The 27,810-nt window shown below is 36.7% G+C and overlaps 1 long non-coding RNA gene across 1 annotated transcript in view; it reads right to left on the bottom strand.

The window, feature by feature from the left end:
• LOC121018551 (uncharacterized) overlaps positions 1-27,470 on the bottom strand; it is a 43,239-nt gene extending 15,769 nt beyond the window's left edge. Inside the window, exons 1-2 of the long non-coding RNA XR_005785223.1 lie at positions 27,411-27,470; positions 23,174-23,237 (exon numbers count right to left, since the gene is read on the bottom strand). This is a non-coding gene — a long non-coding RNA (uncharacterized LOC121018551). The remainder of the gene's footprint in view (positions 1-23,173; positions 23,238-27,410) is intronic.
• Between the last annotated feature and the right edge of the window lie 340 nt (positions 27,471-27,810).

Raw genomic sequence — 27,810 nt, 5'->3', positions numbered from 1 at the left:
TTCTAGTGAGACAACTCTAGAAGTCACTGGCTTCTAATTCAGAATTAGTACCCCTAATTCAGAAATCTTTATCACATAAGATCCCATGAAAAAAACAAACAAAAAAGATCTCCCTTAGCTAGGAGAACCTAGCTAAGCTGTGTCAACTGGGAAAACCACTCAGAGTACACAGCCCTTTATTGTTATTATTGGTGCTGGCAGGATCCCATCTCTCTCTGCACAGCCTAAACCCACAGCCTTTAACCTCTCATACCAAGAAAGCTGTTCATAACCAGAACAAAGGTTAGAAAGCCCCTATCGTCATCCCAAGTGACATCTCTGCATCTTTATAGATTCACTAAGTAGGTAAGTCCTAGTTATATCTGTATCCAGGCTCCTAGTCAAAATCCTCTTGTTTCTTATTAACTACACCCTTCTCCCTGGCTTGAACTTGTACTTACTGAACAAACCCCGCCAAGTTAAACCAAAATCTGTTTATGGCTTCCACTTTGGCCTCAGCCTTTCCCATCCATTTGCCACAGACCCCAGTGTCTCCAACAGTATAGACAGGTCCTCTGCTGGCACATTAACTCTCTGCATTTGTCTTAGCAGAACTAGATGATTATACAGCCTTTAGAAAGTGGAAGTTCAGTCTGAACTGCTTCAGGATTCAGACTGAGCATCTTCTGGATGAGTATGGTGTTAAATAAATTTCTACAAATTTCCTCCCTTAACTTTCATAACAATTCTAAGCAATCGATTCTTACTCTACAAATGAGAAAACCGAGACACAGGCAGATTAAGGGACTTGTCTAGCTTTTACATAATGGAGCCAAGATTTGAATCTAGGGTCTCCTGAATACAAACCAGTGTTCTTCTGCCTTATGATATTGAGATGGAATCACTCAGCCCAGGCTTTAACACTTTCTGAAACAGAGGTGGTTTTCTCCCATGGCTCGATTTAGTAATTTTCAGCTGAATAAAAAATTCCTGTGTCCTGCCCATGTGAGTCCCTCGCCCATGGCACCAGACCAAAAGACAGACTCAGGAATCTGACAGGCAGCCACCCCCTTGCACATGATCTATAATGTCAGATATGAAGCACAATTAACAAACAAAAGCAGATCTGGCCAATGCTTAATAATAGATGGAGGAGTTAATTGACCTATGCAAAACTTAAAAAGCGCAGAGAAATTATTAAAGTGTAAAAAGTATCTTCCCGCCTGTCTTATACCCAACATGGTCCCCTCAGCAAGATATGTCATCCCTACAGGAGTTCCACGCAAAGATATCCCAATTAGTAAGAGACCTTAGGCATGTGAACATGTAAAATAGCATTCAGAAATATTGTGATTATATAACATACCAAATTTCCACCCCCCCCAAAATGAGCAAAAGAATAATTCTACTTTATGGCTCTTGCTTAATTGCCCTCATGGACTAATCAGGAAAGAGAATGATGCTATCTCCTCTTGCTAACCTTTGATCTGCTCCCTACCAAGGTTTGTTTCATTTCCTCAAAACCGCAAAAAAGAGTAAAATGAGGTGATCAAGGCTGAAGTCTCCCCCTTTGCCGGCTTAATCATGGAAGATTTCTGTTTAATAAACCACAGGGTTATTGCTGCTGACTGTCACAAAATTTCTTAACAAAATGCTCCTTTATTTCGGCTAAACAATGTTTTTCTTAAACCCGTTGCAGCAGTTACGTTAACTGACTACAATTAAAATTCCACCTTGTAGTAACATGGTTTGACCTCTATCTCAACATACTCAAGAGTCTTGGAGTTGACATAGCTAGTTTACGGTAAAAGACGAGTCAGTTTCTGAGACAGTCCTTATGCCAGGCAGAATATTACTGGAAATTCTATTAGGCTTTAAGAAGACACTGTGCTGTATTATGAATACCAATACTATTATTCCCCAAGTTTGCACACAAATTGTATAATCACTCAAGACACTACAGGGGTTACTTAGAAAACAAATGTGACATCATTTATCATATTGATCCTTGTCTATAAACAAAGAACTTGTATCTTTCCTCGTGACAGCATTTTCCTAAATGTCATTCAGCATTAACCAGAGAAACAAAATAATAACATTTTCAAAATCAGGATTAGCATTTAGGTTGTTGCTGGACATTTTAAGATATGACGGAAGTAGCCTTTAGTCCTTGTCTGGGGGAAGAGAAGAGAAGGAGACTTTACCAATGCTCATGCTTATCTTAGTGTAGAAAATCTGTATTATACTTCTTTCCTCTAACATCAGAGAATGGTCACCTGCTTACCTGTTTTTGTCTGACTGAGTAATCTTCTCTGTAAGTTTAAAATAAATGAAAAGTGCTATACCTGTGGAATTAGAGAGTTCTTTTCATACCTTGAGTGGACCTTGGTGATTAGTGAATCTACATTGGAAAACTAAGATCCAGAGGGCAAATATGTCTGATTCTGCCTTTATTTTACCAAATACATGATTTTCCTAATCTCACTAGCAGCTTAATGAAGAGGTTTTCCAAGAAAACAACAACAACAAAACAAACAAAAAAACAAGAAGTGATAAACATGGTCAATTATTGTTCACCAACTTCCTATGCCTGAATAAGAACACATTAGGTTAAGAGAATTGCTTTTCTTAGGGCTCCTGGGTGGCTCAGTGAATTAAGCATCCAACTTTGGCTCAGGTCATGATCTTGCGGCCATAAGTTCGAGCCCCACATTGGGCTCTATGCTGATAGCTCAGAGCCTGGAGCCTGCTTCAAATTCTGTGTCTCCCTCTCTCTCTGCCCCTCCCCCCGCATGCTCTGTCTCTCTCAAAAATAAACATTAAAAAAAAAAATTGAATCCCCTGCTCTCACTCTGTCTCTCTCTCAAAAAAAAAAAAAATCAAAAACAGTGTTTAAAAAAGGGGGGTGGGGTGGCGCATGGGTGGCTCAGTCAGTTAAGCATCCGACTTTAGCTCAGGTCATGATCTCATGGTTCATGAGTTCAAGCCCTGTATTGGGCTCTGTGCTGACAGCTCGGAGCCTGGAGCCCGCTTTGGATTCTGTGTCTCCCTCTCTCTCTGCCCCTCCCCTGCTCGCACTCTGTCTCTCTCTCTCTCTCTCAAAAATAAATAAACATCAAATATGTGGGGAAAAAATGAAAAAAAAAAAAAGAAATGTTTAAGAATTGCTTATCATTGCCATTTACTGGACATTTTACTTGATAAAAGAAAATATGTCTTTATGCTATTTGTCCACAATTCTTCACACCAATATAGCTACCCAATTCAAATTAGCTGCCTAATTAGAACTGGAAGAGACAGATGTATTTTAAATGGCTCCAAAATACATTATGGTACATATAAATTTTCTTCTTTGATTCTACATTTCTATTTGTAATTGGAAATGGTCACAGTTCACATCAAGAAGGTTTTAGAATTCCCTCGTGACCCTTTTATAGAAGAGCTCTAATCCATACTGACCAATGTAAGTGTTATTTTCCATTCCCAAATTCAGTCAGAACACTGCCTCTTTATTATCTTGGAAAAAAAAAAAAGGAACATAAAACATGTTCTGCATCAAGATGGTTCTCTTTTTTCTTATCTTTCTCTTCAAAGTTTCTCTCTTCCTAATTTATTCTCTCTTCCTAATTTTACCTGTACTATAAACATTATTCCCTTGCATTTTTTATGATGATTTAATATCACAGTTCTCTCCCTTGTTTGTTCAGTTAACCTCTCCATATTGGCTCTTGTGTTTCCATTTTCAAAAGTTTGGTTTTTTTTTTTTTTTAGGTTATTCTCTTTTTTAATTCAGTAATTAGATATTTGTACCTTTTAATTTCTTTTACCTATTTCACCTACCTCCCACCCTGCCCCAGAACTATCAGTTCATTCTCTATATTTACTACTCTTTGTTTTGTTTTTTAGATTCCACATATAAGTAAAATCCAGTGGTATTTGTCTTTGTCTGGCTTATTTCAGTTAGTATAATATTCTCTCGGTCCATCCCTGTGGTCACAAATGGCAAAATTTCAATCTTTTTTATGGCTGAATAATATTCCATTGCATATACCACATCTTTTTCCATTCATCTATCAATGGACACTTAGGTTGCTTCCGTATCTTGGCTACTGTAAATAATGTTGCAATAAACATAGGAGTGCATGCATCTTTTTGAATTAATGCTTTCATTTTCTTCAAGTAAATACCCAGAAGTGGAATTACTAGATCATATGATATTTCTACTTTTAATTATTTTAAGGAACCTCCATACTATTTTCCATAGTGGTTACACAATTTACATTCCCATCAATGGTACACAAGGGTTCCCTTTCTTTAAAGCCTTGCCAACATTTGTTATTTCTTTTTGATACTAGCCATCCTGACTAATGTGAGGTGATATCTCATTGTGGTTTTGATTCACATTTCCCTAAGATTAATGATTTTTGAGCATTTTGTGTATCTGTTGGCCATCTATATATCTTCTTTGGAAAGATGTCCTCTAGCCAGAAATACACACACATATATGGTCAATTAATCTACAACAAAGAAGTCAAGGCAAGGCAAGGCAAGGATATAATATGGGGAAAAGACAGTCTTTTCAATAAAAAGTATTGGGAAAAACTAGAAAGCTACATGCAAAAGAATGAAACTGGACTATTCTTTTACATCAAACACAAAAAAATAAACTAAAACTGGATTAAAGACCTAAATGTAAAACCTGAAGCCATAAAACTCTTAAAAGAAAACATAGGCAGTAAATTCTTGAATGTTGTCCTTAGCAATATTTTTCTGGATCTGTCTCCCCAAGCAAGGGAAACAAAAGCAAAAATAAACAACTGCAACTAAATCAGACTAAAAGGCTTTTGCACATGGAAGAAATCATCAACAAAATGAAAAGGCAACCTACAAAATGGGAAAAGATATTTGCAAATGATATAGCTGATAAGGAATTAATATCCAAAATATATAAAGAACTCCTACAACTTAACACCAAAAAAACCCCACAAAATAATCTAATTTTAAAAGGTTACTGTTGTTTTAAATAAACTTCTAGCAATTATGTTCCAGTAATTTAGCAATAACCTCTTTCCAGTAATTCTAAATGGCATTTTCTGACTGATCTTAACATACTTTTTATGGAGATTTTTTTGTGCTTTGATCAGTGGCAATAAACAATCTTAAATTATTGTCTACTTTTATCTCTTTGATTGGTTTTTCAATCTCTTATATTCAGTTGTGTTTCTCAGGACCCTGCACTGAGTTCTTTATTCTTCAATCTTTTTTTGAATCTTTCACTGATTTTAATCACTATCTTCAACTATCCCCTATATATGAACGATTCCTGTGTTATTCATGGAAGGCCAACCCCTAAATTTTTGGATTGTTCATGCAATGATCCCATGCAGGTGTTCCTGGTCAGTCACTGAGTCATTTCTCCCACAATTGCCCCATTCCACCCATAAAGATCTCAGAGTTCTTGGGGCGCCTGGGTGGCGCAGCCGGTTAAGCGTCCGACTTCAGCCAGGTCACGATCTCGCGGTCCGTGAGTTCGAGCCCCGCGTCAGGCTCTGGGCTGATGGCTCGGAGCCTGGAGCCTGTTTCCGATTCTGTGTCTCCCTCTCTCTCTGCCCCTCCCCCGTTCATGCTCTGTCTCTCTCTGTCCCAAAAATAAATAAAAAAAAAAAGTTGAAAAAAAAAAAAAAGATCTCAGAGTTCTTCACTAGATCCTCTGTGAGAAAGAGAAAGAATATAAAGTCTGAGTAGGAATTTTATATTTCCTTGTGTTTTGGTTCTGTTTTCATTTTGGACACACCCTAGAAGTTTTACCCATCACATTGAGCCTACACCATTTTGGCCAATACTTTGTGAGACAGAGAATCTAAAAGATCAATAAGTAACAGATGTAGAATGTGGACATGGCGAGAGGCTGCCTAATAGGGTGGTAAGGAGTACAACTTACAAAGCCATCTAGACAGTGGATGGGTCACTTAACCAATCCAGTTTCTAGTTTTCTCATATCTAAAATGGGACTAATGATATTGCCAAGCTCAAAGGGTTGTTATTATGATCATTAAATAAGCTAATATTTTCTGCAGAGCGTAGAACAGTGCCTTGCTCGTGGCAAGTCCTGTCTAAGTACTTGTTATCTAGGTAAGTGCTAAGTGAAACAATAAAGCAGGGAAGAGGGGAAGACAGTAGTTTTTAGAACTGCAGATCAGGTAGCCAGGGAATGGTTCACTGGGAAGGTGAAATTGGGACAGAGAGTTGACAGAAGTCAGACAGCAAATTGTTTTGCTATCTTAGGGAAAAGCAGTCTAGGGAGAGAAAGCTGCAAGTACAAAAGAACTGAGGCAGGAGTTTGCCTACTATGTTTGAGGAACTCTAAAGAGGTCAGGTCAGTGAAAAGGTAAGCGTCCCATTAGACAAATCAGGGTGGATATGAGAGTGGGTTGGGGCACAGGCCTATTAGGCTTTTTGATTGATGATTACACAGGTTCATTCTGGCTGTGATACTGAAAATAGTTTGAAATGAGGCAGCAAACTACTTATGAGGCCTACTGCAACATAATCATATGATAGACATTGATGGGTATGACCAGACAGGGAATGGCAAAGTGGTAACAAGGGGTAAGATTTGAGATGTATTTTTAAATGAAAGTCCGTAGAGTCTGCTGTCAGAATAAATGTGAGGTGTGAGGCAAAGAGATGAACCAGGGATTATAAGAACTTTAGCCTAAGCAACTGGAAAACAGAATTGCAATTAAATTAGATGAGAACCATTATAAGAAGCATAGGTTGAGGAGGAAGATTGGGAATGTGGTTTTCGATATATTAAGTGTGAGATGCCAACTGTTTCTCTGAGTTAAGATGTAAAGTACACAGTTGAGTCTAGAGTTAAAAGGGATAACTAGACTGAAAATATATACTTGGGAGTTCTCAGTGATATGTAGCAATTAGAGCCACAAGAATAGATAAGATAATCTAGGAAGTGAGCATAATTTAATGAAATAGAGAAAGAACATATCCAAGCATTGATCCCTGGAGTGCTCAAAGGTTTACAATAGAAATGACAACAAACATAGGAAACTGGAAAGGACCAGTCAGTGAAGTTGAAGGAAAACCAAGGAAATGTGGTGTCCTAGAAGTCAAGTGAAAAAAAAAAAAAAAATCATTTTAAGAGGAAGTGATCATCGAGGGATCAACTTCATCAAATAGGTTAGTTAGAAAGAGGACCAAGAATTATGAGTTAGAATTAATCACTAAAAGGTCTTTGGTGAACTTGAAAAGATGAATTTGCAATGGAGTCATGGAAACAAAATCTTGGGATGAAGGGACAATGGAAAAGAAAAATTAAACAGAATGAACATAAATTTTTCAAGGAGTTTGTTATAAAAGTAAGGAAAGAAATGGGGTGGTAGATGGAGAGTTAAGTAAACAAAGAAAAATTAGATTTTTTGTGCAAAAGAATTTTTTGCTAATGGGAAGGGTCCAGCAGAAAAAGAAAGAAAGAAAGAAAGAAAGGAAGAGATCAGTAACATTTACTTCCAATTGAACCAATGAGCCCATCCCATCCCTGTGAACTACATTTTTACTGCTGCTCCTATCTACCTATTAATTTATTCAGTCCAATCATCAAAGGTCCAAAGCCAAAGCATTGGCATACCAATTTTACAAGCACTCCCATTTTTTGCTAACAAACTTGGAAATCATGAGAATCTTTTCCTAAAACATTACCTCTACTCTTTACTTTGCATGAAGACTGATTTTCCCAAGATGGTGCCTCTTCTCCAGAAATTTACACAAGTGAAGAATGCTCATGGTCTCAGGCTCACCTTGATCAGTTGGTCAATCTTGATTCATTTATCTGACTACTCTCTGGGACCCTTTGGACAATCACTTTGACCAAATCATTGTTACCAAAAGTTTAAATTGTCTTTTCTCCCCTTTTTATTGGGCCACACTTACCTCCAGCACTGGTTATACCCATAAGAAAGGTCTCCAATCTCAGTTGAACTTATTCCTATTCAACATTTTTCCCCCATAGTCTGCACTGACTGCTCAAATCTCTTAGGTTTCCATTTTCATGTCTCTCTCTCATTCTAAGATTATTTGGTTCACTCATTTTACCTTTACAGAGGCCCTGCTACATTTTTAATTTGGTGCTTGGCACTAGTTATACAAAGGTCCTTGACTTCAAAGATCTTACAGGATCAAAAGGAAGAGAACAGGATTAAAAGAAAAAGTCAAAGAGAAATAATGGAAGAGAAAAGAATAAACAGAATCAAATAAACAAAAACATCTAATACAAACTGGTTCATGTTTTAACAAAGGCATTAAGCAAATTAAATCAATGTAGAAGAAAAAAGAACTCTGTAAGAGGAGAAGAAGAGAAGTCTGACAGAAGACGTGGTATTTGGTTTGGGAGTTAAAAGATAACCATACGTTTTACAAGTTCCATATGAAGAGATTGGACAGAAGGTAATTCTAAGAGGAGGGAATTTCTAGAGCAAGAAAATGAGGCATAAAATCATGCCTTTCTCATGAAATAACCACTAACTTCAATGTTCCTGGAGTGTGCAGTACAAGCTAAGGATTTTGGACTACTTCTTTAATAATGTAAGAACCATGAAAAGTTTTTGCAAAGAATGAGTAGAGATGTGTATGTCTGTTTAGGAAATATTCGTGGGAGTAATGTGGAACACAGACATAAGAAGGAAAAAGACTCAATACAGTTACTGGAACTGGAATACTGGAAACTGTGGCGGGACACCTGGGTGGCTCAGTCGGTTGAGCATCTGACTTCAGCTCAGGTCATGATTTCACAGCTCATGAGTGCAAGCCCCATGTCAGACTCTATACTGAGCTCAGAGTCTGGAGCCTGTTTCGGATTCTGTCTCTCTCTCTCTCTCTCTCTGCCCCTAACCCACTCGCATTCTGTCTCTGTCTCTCTCAAAAATAAGTAAACATTTAAAAAAAGAAAAAAGAAACTGTGGCAAGTGTCTAGAAAATAAATGGCAAAGGTCTCTAGAGCAATGTCATAAAAAAAAAAAAAAACCCAGAAAGAGTTTGGCTTGGTAATTTTTAATGAAAATATATAATTGAAAAGATTTGTTGATAAATTGGATTTAGCAAACTATGAAAAGAGAAGAGTTAGGCTTGACTTTGATACTCTTAGCTTGGGCGATTAGGTATATGGCAGGTGCATTAATTACAGTAATGAACACAGGAAGCTTTGAAATAGAGGGAATGGGAATGCAACAAATAGGTTAGGTCTGAGATGCCTTTAAAACATCTAAGTACATATGTCCAGTCAAATTCAGAGCTGGAGTTTCTGAGAGATGTTGAGGCTGGAAATATTTATTTAGATGTCATCAGGACCTAGGTGCAAGTTAAACTGGAAACATTGGACTAAATCCTCTGAGAGAATGTCAAGTAAGGGGGAGAAAAAGGATATCATGAAAAAGATATACACTTTGAAGGCCGTTAGGGCTGTATCCAGAATATAGTCTCCTTACCACCTATACTTGGCACCTATTTCCTCAATCTTATTAACCAATAAAAACTGACAAGGCTTAGCTCCTAAACTTAAATCTTAAAAAGTACTAGTCCCTACCTTTTTTTTTTCCTCCTAGCTTTCTTCTTTTTTTCCTTTTAAAAAATTTATTTATATTTTCAAAGAGTATCAGATGATTTCTTCAAGTATGTCTTCCATAACAGCTAGCAGAAATGCCCTAGTAGTTGCATATTAGAGAATCCTTTTATCATTGGTTCCTACTAACACTGTTTAATTTGACAATTCCATGATTTTAGCACATTATCATCTGTTTTGTTTTTCTAATGGAGACAAGTACTTTATTTTCAGATTCTTCTATATACCAGCACACTTAACACTCCACATCGGGTCACATCTCCATCAGACACCCAGTAACCTATGCAGCTTTTTTACTATAAATTTTCTGGATAAATTCGCCAATGTCACAAAGTACACAATCACAAAAACAACATTTTTTTTTCAGTAAGACATACAAAGTCTACACCCTCGCATACAGTACAGAAAGGTTACACCTAGATAGAGTATGACTTGATTTCAGCAATCAAATGTCAGTCGACACAAATAGGCAAAAAAAAGAAACCACTGCAGTCTTGAACTGGGATATTTTTAGACTTTCATTTGAGCACATTCAGATGAGAACCCATCCTTATTAATGGATTAGAAAGTTAATTGATCTGTATTATGCCTGAAAGTGGCCAGAGAAAATGAAAAATAAGGGTACTCATTCTGTGCCCTACTCATATATTTAAACTCTCTCTATGTACTTTTAACTTACACCATCAGCACTTAATATACAGATAACTCATTTTAAAATTGAAAGGGTTATAGGGTTATAATTTTTATAATTTCTCCTCAGTAATGCTTTATATATTACATTTAAAGCACCCGGTAAAATACATCCAAGGATTTCAGTACCTCACAAACTTTACAGAAATTTCTTGGCCAGTGACTAAAACCCTGGCTTATTTGAGACTGAATATAATATCTACTAAATGAGGTAAGCAGTAAAATTATCCTTATGTGTATGCGCTCTCAATAATTTTTAAACTCCTTACATATCTTAGGAATTTAAAAATATGTATTTCAAATCTGAAATTGGGTTCTGGGCTTCTACCAATACTCAATCTAAATAGTCTTGTATCACTAGCAGATTTTGCAATTTACCCCTCCCTCTCTTCCCTCCTCTCTCCACCCCCGCCCCCTGCCCCCAGGTCATAAATATCCTGAACCACTTGACTCACACGGCAGCCTTCAGAGTATCCATTTACCTTGTATCACATACACAGTGTCCCAAAGCATCTTGTTTTTTCTTCAATAAGTGGTTTTTAAATCCCTAATAGTACCTTCAATTTCTGATCTTCTTTCACTACTTGATCTCTAAGGGCTTTATGAAAATTCTGTTAAAGTTTTCATCAATCATATCCTGTAACTTTTTTTTGCATGTAAAGTTTTTCAAAACAGCCTTTCATGTGAGTGAAGCAAAATTATTTTAGAGGAAATCTCCCATAGTTGTGAGTGGTTACGCACAGCCACGTTTGGTAACCAATTCCTACTTGTGGTACTGTGGTTTTGCAAATATACACATGAGGAATGGGGAGAACCAATGTTGGGCTGGTTATTGCTGAACAGACTCAAGGCTACTTCGGTACTATTTTCAGCATCAGTGATTTCAGTATTACGTGATCTAAAATTCTTTCCTGCCAGGATCCTGTCTTTCCTTCCAGAAGATAGTGTTTCTCCGCCAACACGAAATGACAACATTCCCTTCCTTCACCAACAGCTGTGCATCTTTCAATTCTTGCGCTGGATGTCACAGGCTCTACCCGGTGCCTCCCACTCTTCCTGCCATTGTACGGTGAATGTGGAGAACATAATTCTCTTAGTCGTTCATAAAGGCTCAAATGACAAATGAATTTTTCTACCCCTGCTGCTCTCTAAACTTTGGGAAGTATCAAGTGAACCATTAGCCATTTCATGATATTCAACTTGGGTGACCATGCTGGGAAGAGTTGCAATTTAATGCCTTTTTAAATGTATGGTAATGGGTTATATTGTATGTAGTTCTATTACATTTTTCTACCATGTTTTCCTTTTATTGTGCCATTAAAAATTTATTTTTTTTATTTTCATCATCACATTATGATAATTGTTACATTTCCATTATTGTTTTCTCATTTCTTTTTATAATGGTTGTAAGATTAATAAAATCTTTGACATTGTCTTGGGAGGTCAGTAGTCCATGAATTGCCCTCTGCAAGCTTGCCATTTTGCATACCTTGCTTAGGTCTTATTTGGGCATCTCTTATATGTTTAACAGTGAACAATGGGTTACTCACTCAATTTACTATTTTTTTTTCATCTGTAAATTGTACATAATATATAAATCTAACAGCCAGGTGATGGTATTTATGAAGTGAAACCATTTTTCCTGGCAACCTAAAAAGGCTATTGTTTCTAGGAAAAATAAAGATATGTGTGAAAACTAGATACCTCAAAGATATTACTTAATGACATCTAAAGAACGGTAAACCACATAACAGCTAACCCATTGGTGGTAATAACATTCACAGTGCAGCTGAGATCTATTTTTAAAATTATAAATTAAGGATCAGAGGAAAGGAGAAGTTTAACTTTTGTTAACAGTAGGGAACAATACTGACTCAAAATAGGAATGAAAAAAAGATGCCTAGGCATGGTATTCAAATTTATTTGAGATTAGTTTCTTTCTAAACTAAAGAGGCAGTCCACTGTTTTAAAAAGACCTTGATTAACAGGAGTTCTATTTTTCCATTTCTGTCTAAATTGTCCTAAATGGTTGCATTCTTTGTGGAGAAAACTGTTCACATCTACAGCAAATGCTTAAGTGTGTGTACTGTTCATGAGGGTAGAGACCATGTTGAGCTCACTGCTGCAACTCTAGCGTCCACAACATCAGAGATTCTCAATACATATTTGCTGAAAATCATTAAATAGGATAAATATGTGTGTATGACATATCATGGATATGCTAATTTAATATATAACTGATTTACACAAATATCATATCACATACACAGTAGTGCACTCAGAAAAAAAGATAGCATTCGGACAAACTCTGTGCAATGTTACCGAAGTTTATTATATCGATGTTATTTGAGATCATACAAGCAAGGACATACAGTTCTTTGTATACCAGAGTGTCAGACTGTTTTAAAATTTATCTGTCACAGAGAACACATAGAAATCAAAGAAAAAAAAATTTTACTCTCTATAAAAATCTAAAATATGATAATTTTTTGCTTTACAAAATTACATGCCATTGCATATCAGATATCTTTCTGATCCAATGCCTAGTGCCCTTTTGGCTGCAAACTGAGGAACTACCAACACTAATTAGCAAATAAAATACACATCTAATAGGGCTCCTAAAAGATATGCTGTAGTATAACCCAGTACTTTGAATTTTAGCAGAGCAGCCAAAGATAAAAGAAAATAGCATGTCAGTCTCATAATTGATCATTATGTCACCTACCTTTCCTTATACAAAAACCATGCTTGTAAAATATTTGCTAAAGGCCATTTGATTTCACTCAGATGTGAACACCAGACCTAATTAAAGAGTACATTTAATTTCTAATAAACCTCCTTTCTTTGTATGTTTTATGTTCTTGAATATATTTCTGCTCAGGTGTTGATTTCAGATCTTTGGAATTTTAAGTGATGCAAAAATTAAAACAATAACAAATTCCATTTACAATTTACTAAAATAACCTACCCTTTTATCTAATGTTTGGGTTAGTGATATAATTATATAGTTAAACAAATACACATCGAACATGAAACCTCACCATAATTCTATCTTGGAGGTCCATAACTGAGAGCATCTTATTTATAAAATCCATTGACAATCAGCCACTACTTTCTAAATAAGAGATCTTAAAAAAAAAATTACGTATCAAATTCCAAAATATATATTATTCCATTAGCCAGATTCCAGCTTATATATTAAGACATGAAAAATGTATTTGCAGATTACTCACCCACTCAGACTCCTAATAATTAGATGATTTAAACCTAGAAATCTGAGTGATCCATACTGAGATATGTATTATTTAAATGTGCTTTGATTTTCTTATAAATTTGAAACTTTCTAGATGTAAGATAGGTGCTTTTATTAATATAGAGGAAAAAAGATCAAGAGTGGTAGAATCCAAAAGCAAAGGCAGTATATCCTTCCAAGCATCCTAGCTGGAAAGAGATAGCACGTTGAAATTGGGTAATTAAATTGGGGCGCCTGGGTGGCGCAGTCGGTTAAGCGTCCGACTTCAGCCAGGTCGCGATCTCGCGGTCCGTGAGTTCGAGCCCCGCGTCGGGCTCTGGGCTGATGGCTCAGAGCCTGGAGCCTGTTTCCGATTCTGTGTCTCCCTCTCTCTCTGCCCCTCCCCCATTCATGCTCTGTCTCTCTCTGTCCCAAAAAAATAAATAAACGTTAAAAAAAAAAAATTTTTTTTTTTAAATAAAAAAAGAAATTGGGTAATTAAAGACGAGTTTTAAAGGGAGATATTTCTAAAGATCTTGGCCTAGTAACAGTGAGGAGCTATTCCTTGGTCTGATGGGAAGTGGAAAGAAAGTATTCGCCTTAATGAAGAGATAGAGCCATGTGGAGAGAACCACCTAGCTTCATGCATCCAATCCTGGTGACCCCATAGGAAGGGAGTTGAGGAAATAAACTCCTCATATTCACTTTTTCCTTTGTTGGTCACAGCTCCTCAGACGCTCTCCTAATATACTCTAAAACCAGCCCCTGTTTGCAGAAGGTGAGAGAGACCAGAAAAAATGAGAGGCAGACCGCACCAGACTGGTAGGTGGCAGGTTTAATAAGTAAGGGAACTTCTCTGTGATGCTTGTCTTGGGCAGCTGATAGATCTTCACACCCACCTACCAACTCTTGAAAGTTTATGTACAGCCCTTACCTAGGTTCAGTCACATATACCAACTGGGTGGTATCAATACCACATCATTATCTCAAAGGCTATGTCCTTGGGGCAGCTTCCGGGAAAAGGGAAAGCAAATGGAACACACATTCCAAGGGCAGAGGAGGGGGTAAGGAGCTTCTGATTGCTGGGGTCCAGTTCACAGGTCAGCCAGTCATCACATGCTCTCAAGGATCTTCCCCAGCACCCTTTCTCCACTGGCCAAACCCACCCAGAAGCCAGAAAACATGGGGATCATCGATGTAGCCCATTATTAAAGCAGAGCAGAGGAGAGGAGAAGGCAAGTGAATCTACAGGAGCCAACAGAAGATATTGAGCACAAAAGAGAACTGAAAATGACATGTATCAGAGGGTCAAGAAAGTAGACAAAGGAAATGTAAAATGCCCGAAGGAAAGCAATGGGTTACCAAGTAAATACGCAAGAAAAATGAATGAGAAGTCATCATGCTCTCAACTGGATGTCATAGTAGGGTATAAGCAAGAAAGTATCTAAAGGAATAATAGAAGAAATTCTAAAGAAATAGATAAAGGAAAGGAAATTAACAATTGTAGCATAACTACTGTGTCTCAAACATTTCGTTAGGTAGTTTTTTTTTAATAAGTGATATCTTTCAATTCTCACAACAGACAGTGAAAAAGTCTAACAGTTGTAAAGAAATGGAAACTATAACCCATAAGGAAATTTGCCCATGCATCTCTATTATACATGCCCCTGTATATTACCACTTAGTCGCCACAAAACAGTTTAACTACCAAAGCAAAGAGATCCAAAGTTGCCTTTAAATTAAGCCTAGTCTGGTGATGAATCATGCCCTCATGATTCTTCTGGCCTAAGAGTAATGAATAAAAACTTGTCTCCTTTCCAACAACTTCCGCATCTCCTTGTCTCACCAGGATCTCTGGAGACAATGAGCATAAGATTGTACTGCTCTGTATGCCAAGTCACCTTCTACTAGATCTCTCATTCCCCTCCCTTCCAATGGAGCCAGGGAAAGTAAGTCAGGCATATAGTCTTACATTACTAATGTATGGAATCCATTAGGCAATTCTATTTGGACCTAAAAATAATAACGCTGCTTTTCTTCCAACATAAAATCGGCTGTCGCAATTCCACACTCTTTCAAAGCTATTTCCAGCAAGTTTACATTGTAGCTATGGTAGCATATATGTCTTATCAAATCCCTTTTATCAACAAAATGAATTTTATATTCTTTGGCTCTGGCTCTACAGTTTTCCTCAGCATTCCCCCATACATAACCACAACAAACTTCTGAGGTTTAATAACAATAACAGCTAACGTTTAAAGTGGGTCATGCCCTGGACTAAGGATCAAGACATGGTTTATCTCATGGAATCTTCCCCATGGATTTATGAGGTAGGTGTTATTATATAGCCCCATTGCAGAACTAAGTAACTGAGGCTTAGATTAAGCAGTCCGACATTATTCTCACAGCAGGAAGTGCTAAAAATAAGTTTTAAACCCAGGAATTCTGGCTCCACAACCTGCATGTTTAATCAGTGCCCTCTCTTGCTTCCTGATGTTTTAAACAAAACTCCATTCCCCACTTCCCCTCCCTTGTGTCTCCCAAGCAACTGACAGAAGGCTGTGAAACTTGGCTTCTATTCCCTTTCTCAGATAGTCACATTTTCTTTTTCCTCTTGATTTATTTACTTATCACTTTCCCCTCATTCCCTTTCTGGTTACAAACAGCATTTATTTTCCCCTACACTTAGCCCAATATTAAAGCATCTCCCAACACACCCAGCTGTCTACAACTTTCCCAGCAACGCCAATTAGGCAACGGACAGTATCAGGCCATCAAATCATGTTCAAATTTGTCAATATAGCAAAACTACATTTTGCAAAATGGTACGTTCAGACAAATTGTTGATAAGTACTACTTCATGAAGTGCTTGACCACTCCTGGTCAGGTAATTACCAATCAGGGAAATTGTGAAGAAAAACAAATGTGCCAGTTCTGACGACTACATTAGTGACATGAAATTAAAACCAAAAATACTTCAGTCCTAGAAGCACTGAGGAGACTGGTTTCAATATGGAAAAAATCAAACCTCCTTCACTAATAATTAAAGAATCCTGTGTGGAATCTGAGACCTAAAGGCGAAATCATTTTATTTGAATTTTCAGTATAATAACGTTTTCAGTATAATAATGTTTGAAATAGTGACTAACCAAACTCAGATGTGAGAAAAGACAGCTTCAGAAATACCAGACAAAAGAAAATGAAAGACTGTCAGCATTCTCAAGGGAAGACACCAACATTAATAGTCTCATTTTGGTCTATATAGTAACATAAAGCTTCTATATGTATACATTTTCCTTACAGCCATGATAACGTACCCAGAAGCTTGCTTTCTCTACGGCACTGATTAGGATTATTGTTTTTGAGTCTGCATTTTCACCTCTCCTTTCAAACACAGCTCCAAATCAGTGTTTTTGCTCATTTCTTATGTTTCATCATATGTAATTAGTATAGGTACTCACAGGAGTGTGGGGCAGCTGGACTCACTATAAAGTTGGAGAAATAAATTTTGCAGCCAGCCTGACACTGATTTAAAATGCATTTCAGACTGATGAAAGCTGGTGGATTCACAGTCCCCGAGACTGAAGTTCTCTGGTTCTCCACTGAACAAAGAACGCCCGGGGAACTGCAGTGCCCCATAAACTTGCTTCAGCTGTGAGGTGACATTCACCATAAAGAGGCATGTTGGGTAGGTACAGCTGAAAGAACTGGATTATCAGAAAGCCACTCATCACTTAGGTCTGAAAAGAGTAGTTGGATTGCTTCTGTTGTTACATGAGTCAAATTAGAGCACCTGCGTTGTCATTCATTCAACGATGACTTTAGGATTGTTTACCATGTTTTTCCCCTTCAAAATACCTAGAGTTATAGGTAGGAGATTGCCTGGAAGTTTAAATTTGTCTTTATTCAGAACTTTTCAGTAACCTGCTGTGTAAAATTAGGCAAATTCCCATGTCTATGATTTAGTTACTAAGTCTATTAAATGGAGGTCAAACTAGGTGGTCTATAAGACATCCTCCAGCTCTAAAACACAGATATACGGCCACAGTGTATCACGAGAGGAAAATGTGCCCCATGACCCCATGGAGATACCTTGACAAACTATCACATTGTGTTCTGTCATATTTTTTGGATTGTAAAACAGACAGCTAGCGTTAGGAATAAAGACAATCTCATGTGACTTTCACAATACTTTGCAGAGGTGTATCGCAAAAAGTTTTGGTTTTCTGGTCCCATTTTTACATGGTGGATGGGCATTCTGGCCATTTCCTGTCTCATTCGTATATAATTTCAATTTAGAAAAAAGAGAGAACAAGAAGACAACTAGACCTTGCCCCTTTGGCAAGATAGATAAATGTTTTAAGACTGAGCTATAAGGAATCAACTCAGAAAAGACAGCTGTTGGAATATGCTCTAACAAATCTGGTTCTCCATCATTCAGAAATATTCTCATGCTATGGGTCATGCTATTTGCCTCCAAACAGATTTTTCCAGTTACATAGACCTTATATTGAAATAAAACTGGAGGAAAAAATATAGCTCAGTAGAGTTGTCTTATTACCCAACAGATTTAAACCAGATCTAATGGAATGGCAGGAGAATGACAAGCAGGGCAAGAAAAAGCACAGCAAGAGACATAAAAAGCGTGCGCTCCTTTGGATCCTGACCGCAATCAGGGCTTAGGGTTTGGGAGCATTTGGACTCTTTGTGTGAGTCATGTCATCTTGATTTTCTTCTCTCCCCGCCTCTTAATCCCTTCTGCTCTAATTCACCTAATTCACACACACACTCACACAAGAAATACTCCAACACACAAACATTTAATTCAATCCGCCTGTTGTTTCCTTACATCCTTATGTTGTTGAAACCAGTCATCACATTGCAGCATGCTATGTGATCCAAGACAACATACCCAGGTTGCAGGGAACTTCCAGTTACCTCCCTGTGTCACTCAAAAGATCATACTAGGCTTCTTTTAAGTGTGGTCAAAACTATATACAAGGAAAATTTTATCAGAAAGCCATCTACAATCCCCTTAATCCATCATTAAAGCAAAATCTGTTTTTTAGAGACACTAAACACATGGAGGAAATAATGCATTTACCTACTAGAGAGGTCAGGCTTAACTGCTTGTCTTCTTTTTTTTTTTTAATTTTTTTTAATGTTTATTTATTTTTGACAGAGAGAGAGAGACAGAGCATGAGCGGGGGAGAGGCAGAGAGAGAGAGGGAGACACAGAATCAGAAGCAGGCTCCAGGCTCTGAGCTGTCAGCACAGAGCCCGACGCGGGGCTCGAACTCACAGACTGCGAGATGATGACCTGAGCTGAAGTTGGACGCTCAACCGACTGAGCCACCCAGGCGCCCCTAACTGCTTGTCTTCTAATAAAAGTCTATTAGATGAGGAAAGAAAGGAGGGGAGGGAAATAATGGGCAAAGAGAAGTGATTATCAAATAGAGAAGGAAGCTAGCTTTAATACCAAGTCCTTAACATGTACAGGGATACTATATGCTACGGGCAGCATTATCTTTATGGTGACCTCAACTCTATGATTATGTGCTTTTGAGTCAACTCTCTGAGCCAAGAAGGACCAGAACCAAGTAGGATAGACCTCTTGTCTACTGAACAGGAAGCGTGTACAGCAATCATACTTCTCTGTTTCCTTCAGCATCTGTTGCAGTGTGCTGTGCACATGATAGGTTACTGCACATCTTCAAATCAAGAAGATACTCTAAATTAGGTCTCCTTCACATCTAGACAGGCAACTGCAGGGCTGAGAAGCAGCACTGAGTAGTGGAAAGAATCATCAACATTCCATTACGGACAAGAAAGCCTCCAACTAGTCCTGTCTCAGTTTCTTCAACTGTGAAATGATAATAATAATACCTTCCTTGCCTGCTTCACAGGTTTGCCATGAGCATGAAATAAAATAAATAACAGCATCTTTATTTATTGAACACTTAGATAATAAACATGCAAAAGATTTCACAAGCATTATCTCAATTAGCCGTTAAAACAAACCGATGAAATGAGCAATATTGATCCAGTTTTGCAGTTGAGAATAGTTAGGCCCAAAGGAATTAAAATCCTACATATTATAAATGGAAGCAGAGAGATTTCATACCAAGGATTTTATTTTATTTTTTTTAAGCATTTATTCTTTTTTTTTTTTAATTTTTTTTTTCAACGTTTATTTATTTTTGGGACAGAGAGAGACAGAGCATGAACGGGGGAGGGGCAGAGAGAGAGGGAGACACAGAATCGGAAACAGGCTCCAGGCTCTGAGCCATCAGGCCAGAGCCCGACGCGGGGCTCGAACTCACGGACCGCGAGATCGTGACCTGGCTGAAGTCGGACGCTTAACCGACTGCGCCACCCAGGCGCCCCAGCATTTATTCATTTTTAAGAGACAGAGAGAGACAGAGCCCAAGCTGGGAAAGAGCAGAGCAAGAGGGAGACACAGAATCCGAAGCAGACTCCAGGCTCTGAGCTGTCAGCACAGAGCCCAATGTGAGGGTCCAACTCATGAACCACGAAACCATGACCTGAGCCAAAGTCGTATGTTAAACTGACTGAGCCACCCAGGTGCCCCTGATCCCAAGGATTTTAAGTGACGTCTTATGTAGGTGATATGAATGAGACTTTATCTACTCATTGAATACCAACAAGGAGACTGTTCTGTTCCTCTAGCCTCTTTGTTTTCATATGATAATGACATTTAGTGATGATAACTGTACTTCTGCTGATAAAAAATTTCCACAGTCAAGTGCTAAATTAACAGGACACCAAATCACCAAAGTTTAAGTAAAAAACTCGATGAAAATTCAGAGAAAGGAAGTTTCTCCTTTCATAGGTAAAGCTCTCCCCCCCCCCCCCCAACTTTCACCTTCTATTAAAAGGCTAAGGGAAGGGTCTTGCTACTTTTCTTTCTTCTTCGCCCTTGAATGCTGCTAATAATTACCTTCTGTCCACGATACTGTCCTCTCATGTACCTAAAGATGGAACTTTTTTTAAATTAAAACCTTCAGTGGAAAAGGTGCTATTAGGCCGTCTAAGGTCCCATCTGCCTTTCAAAATCCGGTTAAGGGCATTTAATTTCTCTTATTCAGGAAAAGATGCAAATAACCCCTTTGACCAAACTGCTATCTAATTAGACCAAGAGCACTAAAAAGTCACTTGCTTTCCACTTACTCAGTCCAGCTCTAAAACAGACAAAGGTCTGTCTGTTTGGGATGGTTTTTCCCTTAGGTAGATAATTGAAATGCTTCTAGTCTGGCGGCTTAAGCACTAAAGTGTCAGTGATGAGTGTCATAAGATAAATATAGGGATAGCTTCTTACAAATATATATATATACATATATATTTTTTTGCAATCTGGTGTTGCATATGGATGCTGGGAATAAGTAATATAAACTGGTCTCTTCTAATTTACATTTAAACAGGGGCTTAAGAAGGATCAGGGAGCACCACTCTGCCTTGAAAAGCTACAGCCTAAAAAGAGTGACAGGGATTGTCATCTGTATTATAATCATTACCAAGTTCCAAAAAAAAAAGACCCTTGTTAGGAATGGATCTATCTCCACAGGGGATATCCAAGACTGTGGTGCTTGGATAAAATACAAATCAAGGACTAAAGTCAAAAATCCAAGTTACATTTTTAAAAAAAGATGTTACATTTAAATAGCAATAAGCTTAGGGTAATTATAGAGAATTTATGTATCTTTTAACATAATTAGTGATACAAAACAGTGAAGTTTACATTTAAAGTCCATCTATTGTAAATATGCCTCTGAATTTACATGTATCATTAGAATAAAAATAAAAGTAGAATGGTGAGATTAATAAGCATAATCTAAACATGGATTTGATTTTTGTCCGTTACAAAAGAAAGCAAGAATTTCTTCTTGTATTAAATAGATTCTAGTTAACTGTAGGGCATCTGCTAAAACTAATATTAATATTATCTTAGTTAACTTTTCCTATATAACAAGTGCTGGGTAAATAAACCCTGTATGAAATCTGGAATGTAATTTATAATGAATTTGTGCTAATGATATTTAATGTGCCTAGTTAAAATGGAAGCTTTATTGAGAATAAATGTTGCTCATTTACTTCAAAGGGAGTTACCAAACATGTGTAATTTGGTGGTAATTGAAGAAATAAAACAATGTTAGCTAATATAAGTATGATTTACAAATTTCCTTATGAAAATGCAGTACATATGTTACATATCTTTCTTAATTCTTTACTAGTAAAAAATTTAAGACTCTATGGGCACACCAAAAATTCACACAGATTACTATTTGAGAATACATATTTGTGGTAGGCAGAATGATGCCTCCACTCAAAATTTGTACACCTGAGTCCCTAGAACCTGTGAACACGGAACACTGCAAAAGGGGCTTTACAGATGTAATTAAGGTTATGGACCTTAAAACAAGAAGATTCTCATAATCCTGGATCATCCAGGTGTGCCCAATGTAATCATATGAGCCTTTAAAAGCAGAAAACTTTCTCCAGATGAAGTCAAAGAGATGTAGAAGAATAAGCCAAAGACATGAAGCCACAGAGGAGGTAATTGGGAAGTCCAAAAGGGCCCCAACCACCTTTGCTGGCTTTCAAGATGAAGGTTGTTTGGGCGGCTTCCTGAAACTGTGAAGGGCTGTTGGCCAAAAGCCAGCAATACAGTGGTGATCTCAGTCCTACAACTGCTTGGAACTGAATTCTACCAAGAACCCAGATGAGCCTGGAAAGAGCAGATTCTCCCCCTGGGGCAGCCTACATAGAAGGCAATTGAACTGCCACCATAGTTTTAGCCCAATGACACCATGCTGGCTTTCTAACCTACAAAACTGTGAGACAAGAAATGTGTGTTGTTTTAAGCTACCAAGTATGTGATAATTTGTTAAGGCATCAATAAACAACTGATACCACGTTGCATTTATATCTACAACATAAATACTTATTAGTAAGTGGATGTTAAAATGATCAGAATTCACTTTCACAGAACCTCATGGTATCAATATGAACTCGAATTTTGGAATCCTAAAATTTTATAAATACATTTATATTTAGTTTTAGAAACAAATTTTAAGAAATTATAAGAAATATTTGAATCAGCTCATGTGAAAAATGCTTTAATTTTAATTAATTTTAGGCTTACTCTGAACCAAAAATATGATTTGGCTCTATGACTGTAATCCAATCTTCTAGAAAATAAAATATGAAGATCAGATAATAATAATAACCACTATTTATTAAAAGCATAATATCTAATATATATTACCTCAATAACTTTTAATACTCTACAGTTAGGTATTAATACTCCTTCTTACAGAAGGAGACATAGGTTCAGGGGTGTTTATTAACTTGATTAAATAAAAAATGAAAATCTTTCCTAGTGTGTTCTTTGTCTTATAACATGCAAAGAACTTCTTGTCCTACTGGAGTCTGTAAGCATTCGCCCAATACCTAGTAGGTTCTCAAAATTAAAAACAAACAAACAAACAAACAAACAAAAATATATATATATATGGCTAATGCCATTAGAGCCATGATAGTTAAGTAGCATGACTTTTATCCATCTGACAATTTCCTTTTGGATAATGAAACTAAAATGTTCTGTCTTTTAATATACTTACCATAAATTTGTTCTGTTTTGATCTTCAACTTTACTTCTATCTGTTTTTTTAGCCTTACCTAAAACTGTGGAATTATTACAAAAAAATTTTATTTTAGAAATTTGCATTGATCATTGATTTCTGTTGGCATACTCTAATTCTTTTTTTTTTTAATTTATTTATTTAAATTCAAGTTAGTTAACATACAGTGTCGTTTTGGTTTCAGGAGTAGACTCTAACCCTTAAAGAAGAAAGTATTTTTATACCAGATATCTTTGTTGTTTTATTCAAAATAAAATATGGCGCCCACATACCCATAAGTTCAATTTCCAGAAACTTCAATCAATTATTCAGTTTCAACTTGCTGCATCATTCAGCTGTGCCCCCACAGCAAGCTCATCCTTATTTCTCAAGCTTCCATAGACAGAGAGGAAATTCTTCTCTCCCAGAAGAAAACAAAGATCATGGAGTGAACACTATTCTCCCTCTCCCCATCAGCACACATCCCCCACGGAAGAGAGAAGTTTTCTCTGCATGGTGAGATCAGAGGGTCCAATATCTATGGTGTGCCTATCAAAAATGTTCACTTTTTCTAATTCTGTTTTTGTATTTGGAAATCAGCACTGAATAATGGATTTCAATGTATATGGGAGTTTTGATAAAATAATAAAACATACAGATCATTCAACAGCTATTTAAAATTTGTGTTTTTGGTGAGTAACCACCTGATTTTTTTCAGAGGGAAGCATAGGAAAATAATCTCACCATTATTTTCAGTCTCCCTATTTTGCTTGTGTAAAAATAATAATAATAATAATAATAAAAATAAATAAAGCAACAAATTTCCAAACTCTATAATGGAAATTCCCAAAGATCCTCAGATTGTTTACAAACACATCCCCTCCTCTGTGCTCAGTCTGCAATTTGTTCCTATCTTGGCAATAAGACTTAATGCCTTGCATTGTATTTTTTGCTACTCCTGATACCTTTTCTTCTCCTTTACATTCATTTTCAATTTTTGTCCAAGTCCTATAGATCTTATTTCCCAAACACTCTAAAATCTGTCCCCACAACTGCCACCAGCTGCATCAAAGCCTCATCACCTAACCCTGCAGCATAGGAATTGCTTCCTCACATCTAATCCTACGTGTCAAATATATTTTCTACTCTACAGACTTGGAGAGCTTTCCAAAATGGAAACCAGATAATTTCTCATGCTCTTCGCTACTTCTCAGCCTCTTCTTGAGTTTTTACCCTCTAAGATTTACCCTTTATAGGTTGAATTCTTAGCGCATGCTGAACACATTGTGTCAAGTGCTTTATATATATCATTTCCCTTAGTCCCCTCACAGACCACTCTGAGGTTACTATGTAACTTGTGTGATTCCCTTAAACATTTGATAAAGTTGATACAGAACGTGGTTAAATAATTTGCTCAAAGAGCAACAGGTAGTTACTAGTAGCTCTTTGTTCAAAACCAAGCAGTATGGGTCCATAGTCTACACTGTGAATCACCACTTCATAACTGAGCTTTCATTTAGTTTTTTAAATGCTTCCTGTTCCTCTTCATTTTCTTTGCACATCTTTTTTCCCCCTACCTGAGCCACCCTCCTCTCCATCTCTGCCTAGATAGCCACTTCTAGGATTCACTGCATTGGCTTAAGTGTGACTTATTCACAGAAGATTTTCCTAACTCTCTAGTCCATCCTGTCCCTGGACCCTATTCCTTCCTTCACAGCACTTAGTGTCTAATCAGTCACTCATGGTTATATTTACTCCTTCAGTGCCTTGTCTTCAACACTGGACATTTCATTAGCACATACACTCCAAGAAGCAGGAGACTTGACTGGTTCTGCTCACTTTTGTGAGCCCTTAGTGCTTATCACTATCCAGCAAGCAGGTGCTCAACAAACAATAAAAAACGAAGTAGTGTTTCTTCCTACTTTCAACTGTATTCTAATTAACAACCTGATCCCATCACGTGGTACTGTGCAAACTGTGCAAACTGCTAGTACTTTTTGAGCATCACATCTTTTAGCTCTGCCCTCAGAGACAGATTCCATAAAGCTCTTTCTCCTGCTTTACTTTGAAAATGTCTAGGTTGGGACCTTGTTTGGCATGACTTGAATCAGGTCCTATTCATACTCTGATTGATTCTGATCAAAGAAGCCATATCATGATGCACATCTGACTATCTGGACCATTCTGAGAAGGGGGAACATTACCCTTTGTTAAGAAGACACTCTATATCATATCCACCACAACATCTAAGTAGACATACATGACTAGGTCTCAGAAACTAGTCCAAATGAACTGAATTAAAATAATGATAATATAATAACCAAGTAGTAGAAGCAAATCATGGCTAGATGTTTTGCTTATGGTATTCAATTCATATTGATGATAATCTTGCGAGGTAAGGATCCTTATATGTACCATTATCCCATTTCGCAAATCAGAAATTAAGGCTTAGGGAGCTTAAGTCATTCACTCAGAATCACATAGCTAGAAAATGCAGAATGAACTCAAAATTGTCTAACTCTAAAGTTGGTTTTGTGTTCTGATCTGCTAAAAATCCTGCCTTGTTAATAGCAAAGCTATTTGAGTATAGAAAGTGAGCCAAAATTTACTGGACGATTAGCTGTTATCAGTACACAGACACAAAGGACAGAATCTGCCCAGTAATTAATCCCCGAGTGTGTACAAAGGTGGCATGTGAGGAGGAAGAACAAGATGTCTACAAAATACAGTGGGGGTTATCTCTGTCTAATAATAGTGAAGGGGTAAATGTAAATAAGATTATGTGAAGCTGTATTAACCATACTTATGCACACACAAACACACAAGCAGGGGTGGCTGGCTGGCTCAGTGGGTGGAGCATGCAACTTTTGATCTTGGGAGTTGTGAGTTCGAGGCCCATGCTGGGTGTAGAGATTAGTTAAAAATAAAATCTCAAAAAAAAAAAAAAACTATATGCAAGCAAACACATAACAAGTAAGCAAGAAATTTCAGTTTATTCCAATACTGTGTTTGTTATGCACGACCCATCCTGGAGGTGGAATAAAGTCCTTCTCTCAAGATGGCACAAAAAGATAAATGCATATATCGATCAGAAAACCATAATTAGGTGCACACATTTTAATTTTCAAATTTGAAAAATTTATTTAATTCCCCAAAGCATTGTATTCTAAATCTAGTGTAGATAAATTTTTATAGGAGAAAATACAAATTGAATTTCATATGCTGACACTCTTTATTTTAGGGATTCAGGAATAAAAGATAAAAGAAACCAATTCTCTGTAAATCCTGATACATTATCAAAATGGTATATTAAATTTTTCATGTTAAATTATTTAACTATTTAGCATATTATAAAATTTAAAATGACACTTCTGTTTTAAATGATTACAAGGCATTGAATTTGAATACAATTTAATAAAAGTATGCAAAATGCATTACCATATGAAGTCAATCTGATCAATTTCATAATACTACATATTATGATGTAGAATATCATTAAAAATGTATTAACATAGTTCCCTTAAAAGCATTTTTTTTCTCTGCTGTTGGGCATATGTCCAAATGCTTTAATTTATTCCCTAAACATTATCTTGACACTATTGATTTCTGTAATTGTTTTTTGGATTATTTAACTATGAAACATTTCAAGATATTAGTTTTAAGAAGTATGTGGTACACAACTAGTAAGACTATGTTTAGAGATCTTAGAATGTCCCTACAATTAAACCAAAGAAGTAATTTATTCTAAATCAGATGTTTTTAAAAAAATGAGATGAAAATAAGTTTAAAAATCTGAGAAATTTAAAGAAAATGGTATATTTAGGAATCAGGTTTTAAACATCTATAGTGGAACATTCAAAAGAGATAGTTAATTTAAAATAAAATAATAACAAAGTCAGAGGCTTTTAACATAACAGATTTGGTTGATATTTTTATTTGTACTTTCAAACAATCAATTACCGCATGTATATAAAGTTCCTTCTCTGTAATAAAATATTTCTATATGCATTGAAAGCTAGAAGAATATTCAGTTATGTTTCAGTTATATTCAGTTCAGTTCAAATGACATCTGACTCCAACAAAAAATTTCTAAATAAATGAAAGTAGTTTTCTTTAAAAAAAAAAATAGTCAAGCAGCACAAGTACAGAGTAGTTGTCAGATCAATGGGCCCAATCAATGGCATGGTGCCCTCAGTCCAACATTTGGGCATAGCTCATTAGTGGGTAGTATACAAACCTCTATGTTTGCATCTTCCACAGTGAAGTTCTCTGTGCCTCCCCATTCCTCATGTCTTCTTCCTTAATAACTCAGCCCCCCACAAACATTCTACAACTAACAAACATCACAATGAGGCTCATTCTAAACCCTACATCTAACCAATGGCATTCAATTAATTCACGTTTACATGTGGTGGTGATGTGAATTGATATCACCAACCCTAAAATTTTCCTTTGCTTTTGAGAACTTACATATTTAAATTATGGCCGAATACCAGTCCATATACATAACCTATAAGCACTTTTTAGTTAACATCTTAAAAACTGAAGTCACACTATCTCTACTCCCTACTCTATGCCCGTTTCACCTGCATCCCCTGATTCAATGCACCAATATATAACCATTGCTCAAGGCAAGA

This window comes from Herpailurus yagouaroundi, unplaced genomic scaffold, assembly GCF_014898765.1.
Source record: "Herpailurus yagouaroundi ecotype Mexico unplaced genomic scaffold, PumYag 77, whole genome shotgun sequence".
Lineage (NCBI taxonomy): Eukaryota > Metazoa > Chordata > Mammalia > Carnivora > Felidae > Herpailurus > Herpailurus yagouaroundi.
Note: the sequence above shows the minus strand (reverse complement) of the source record. Positions and strands in the feature narration are given on the sequence as shown.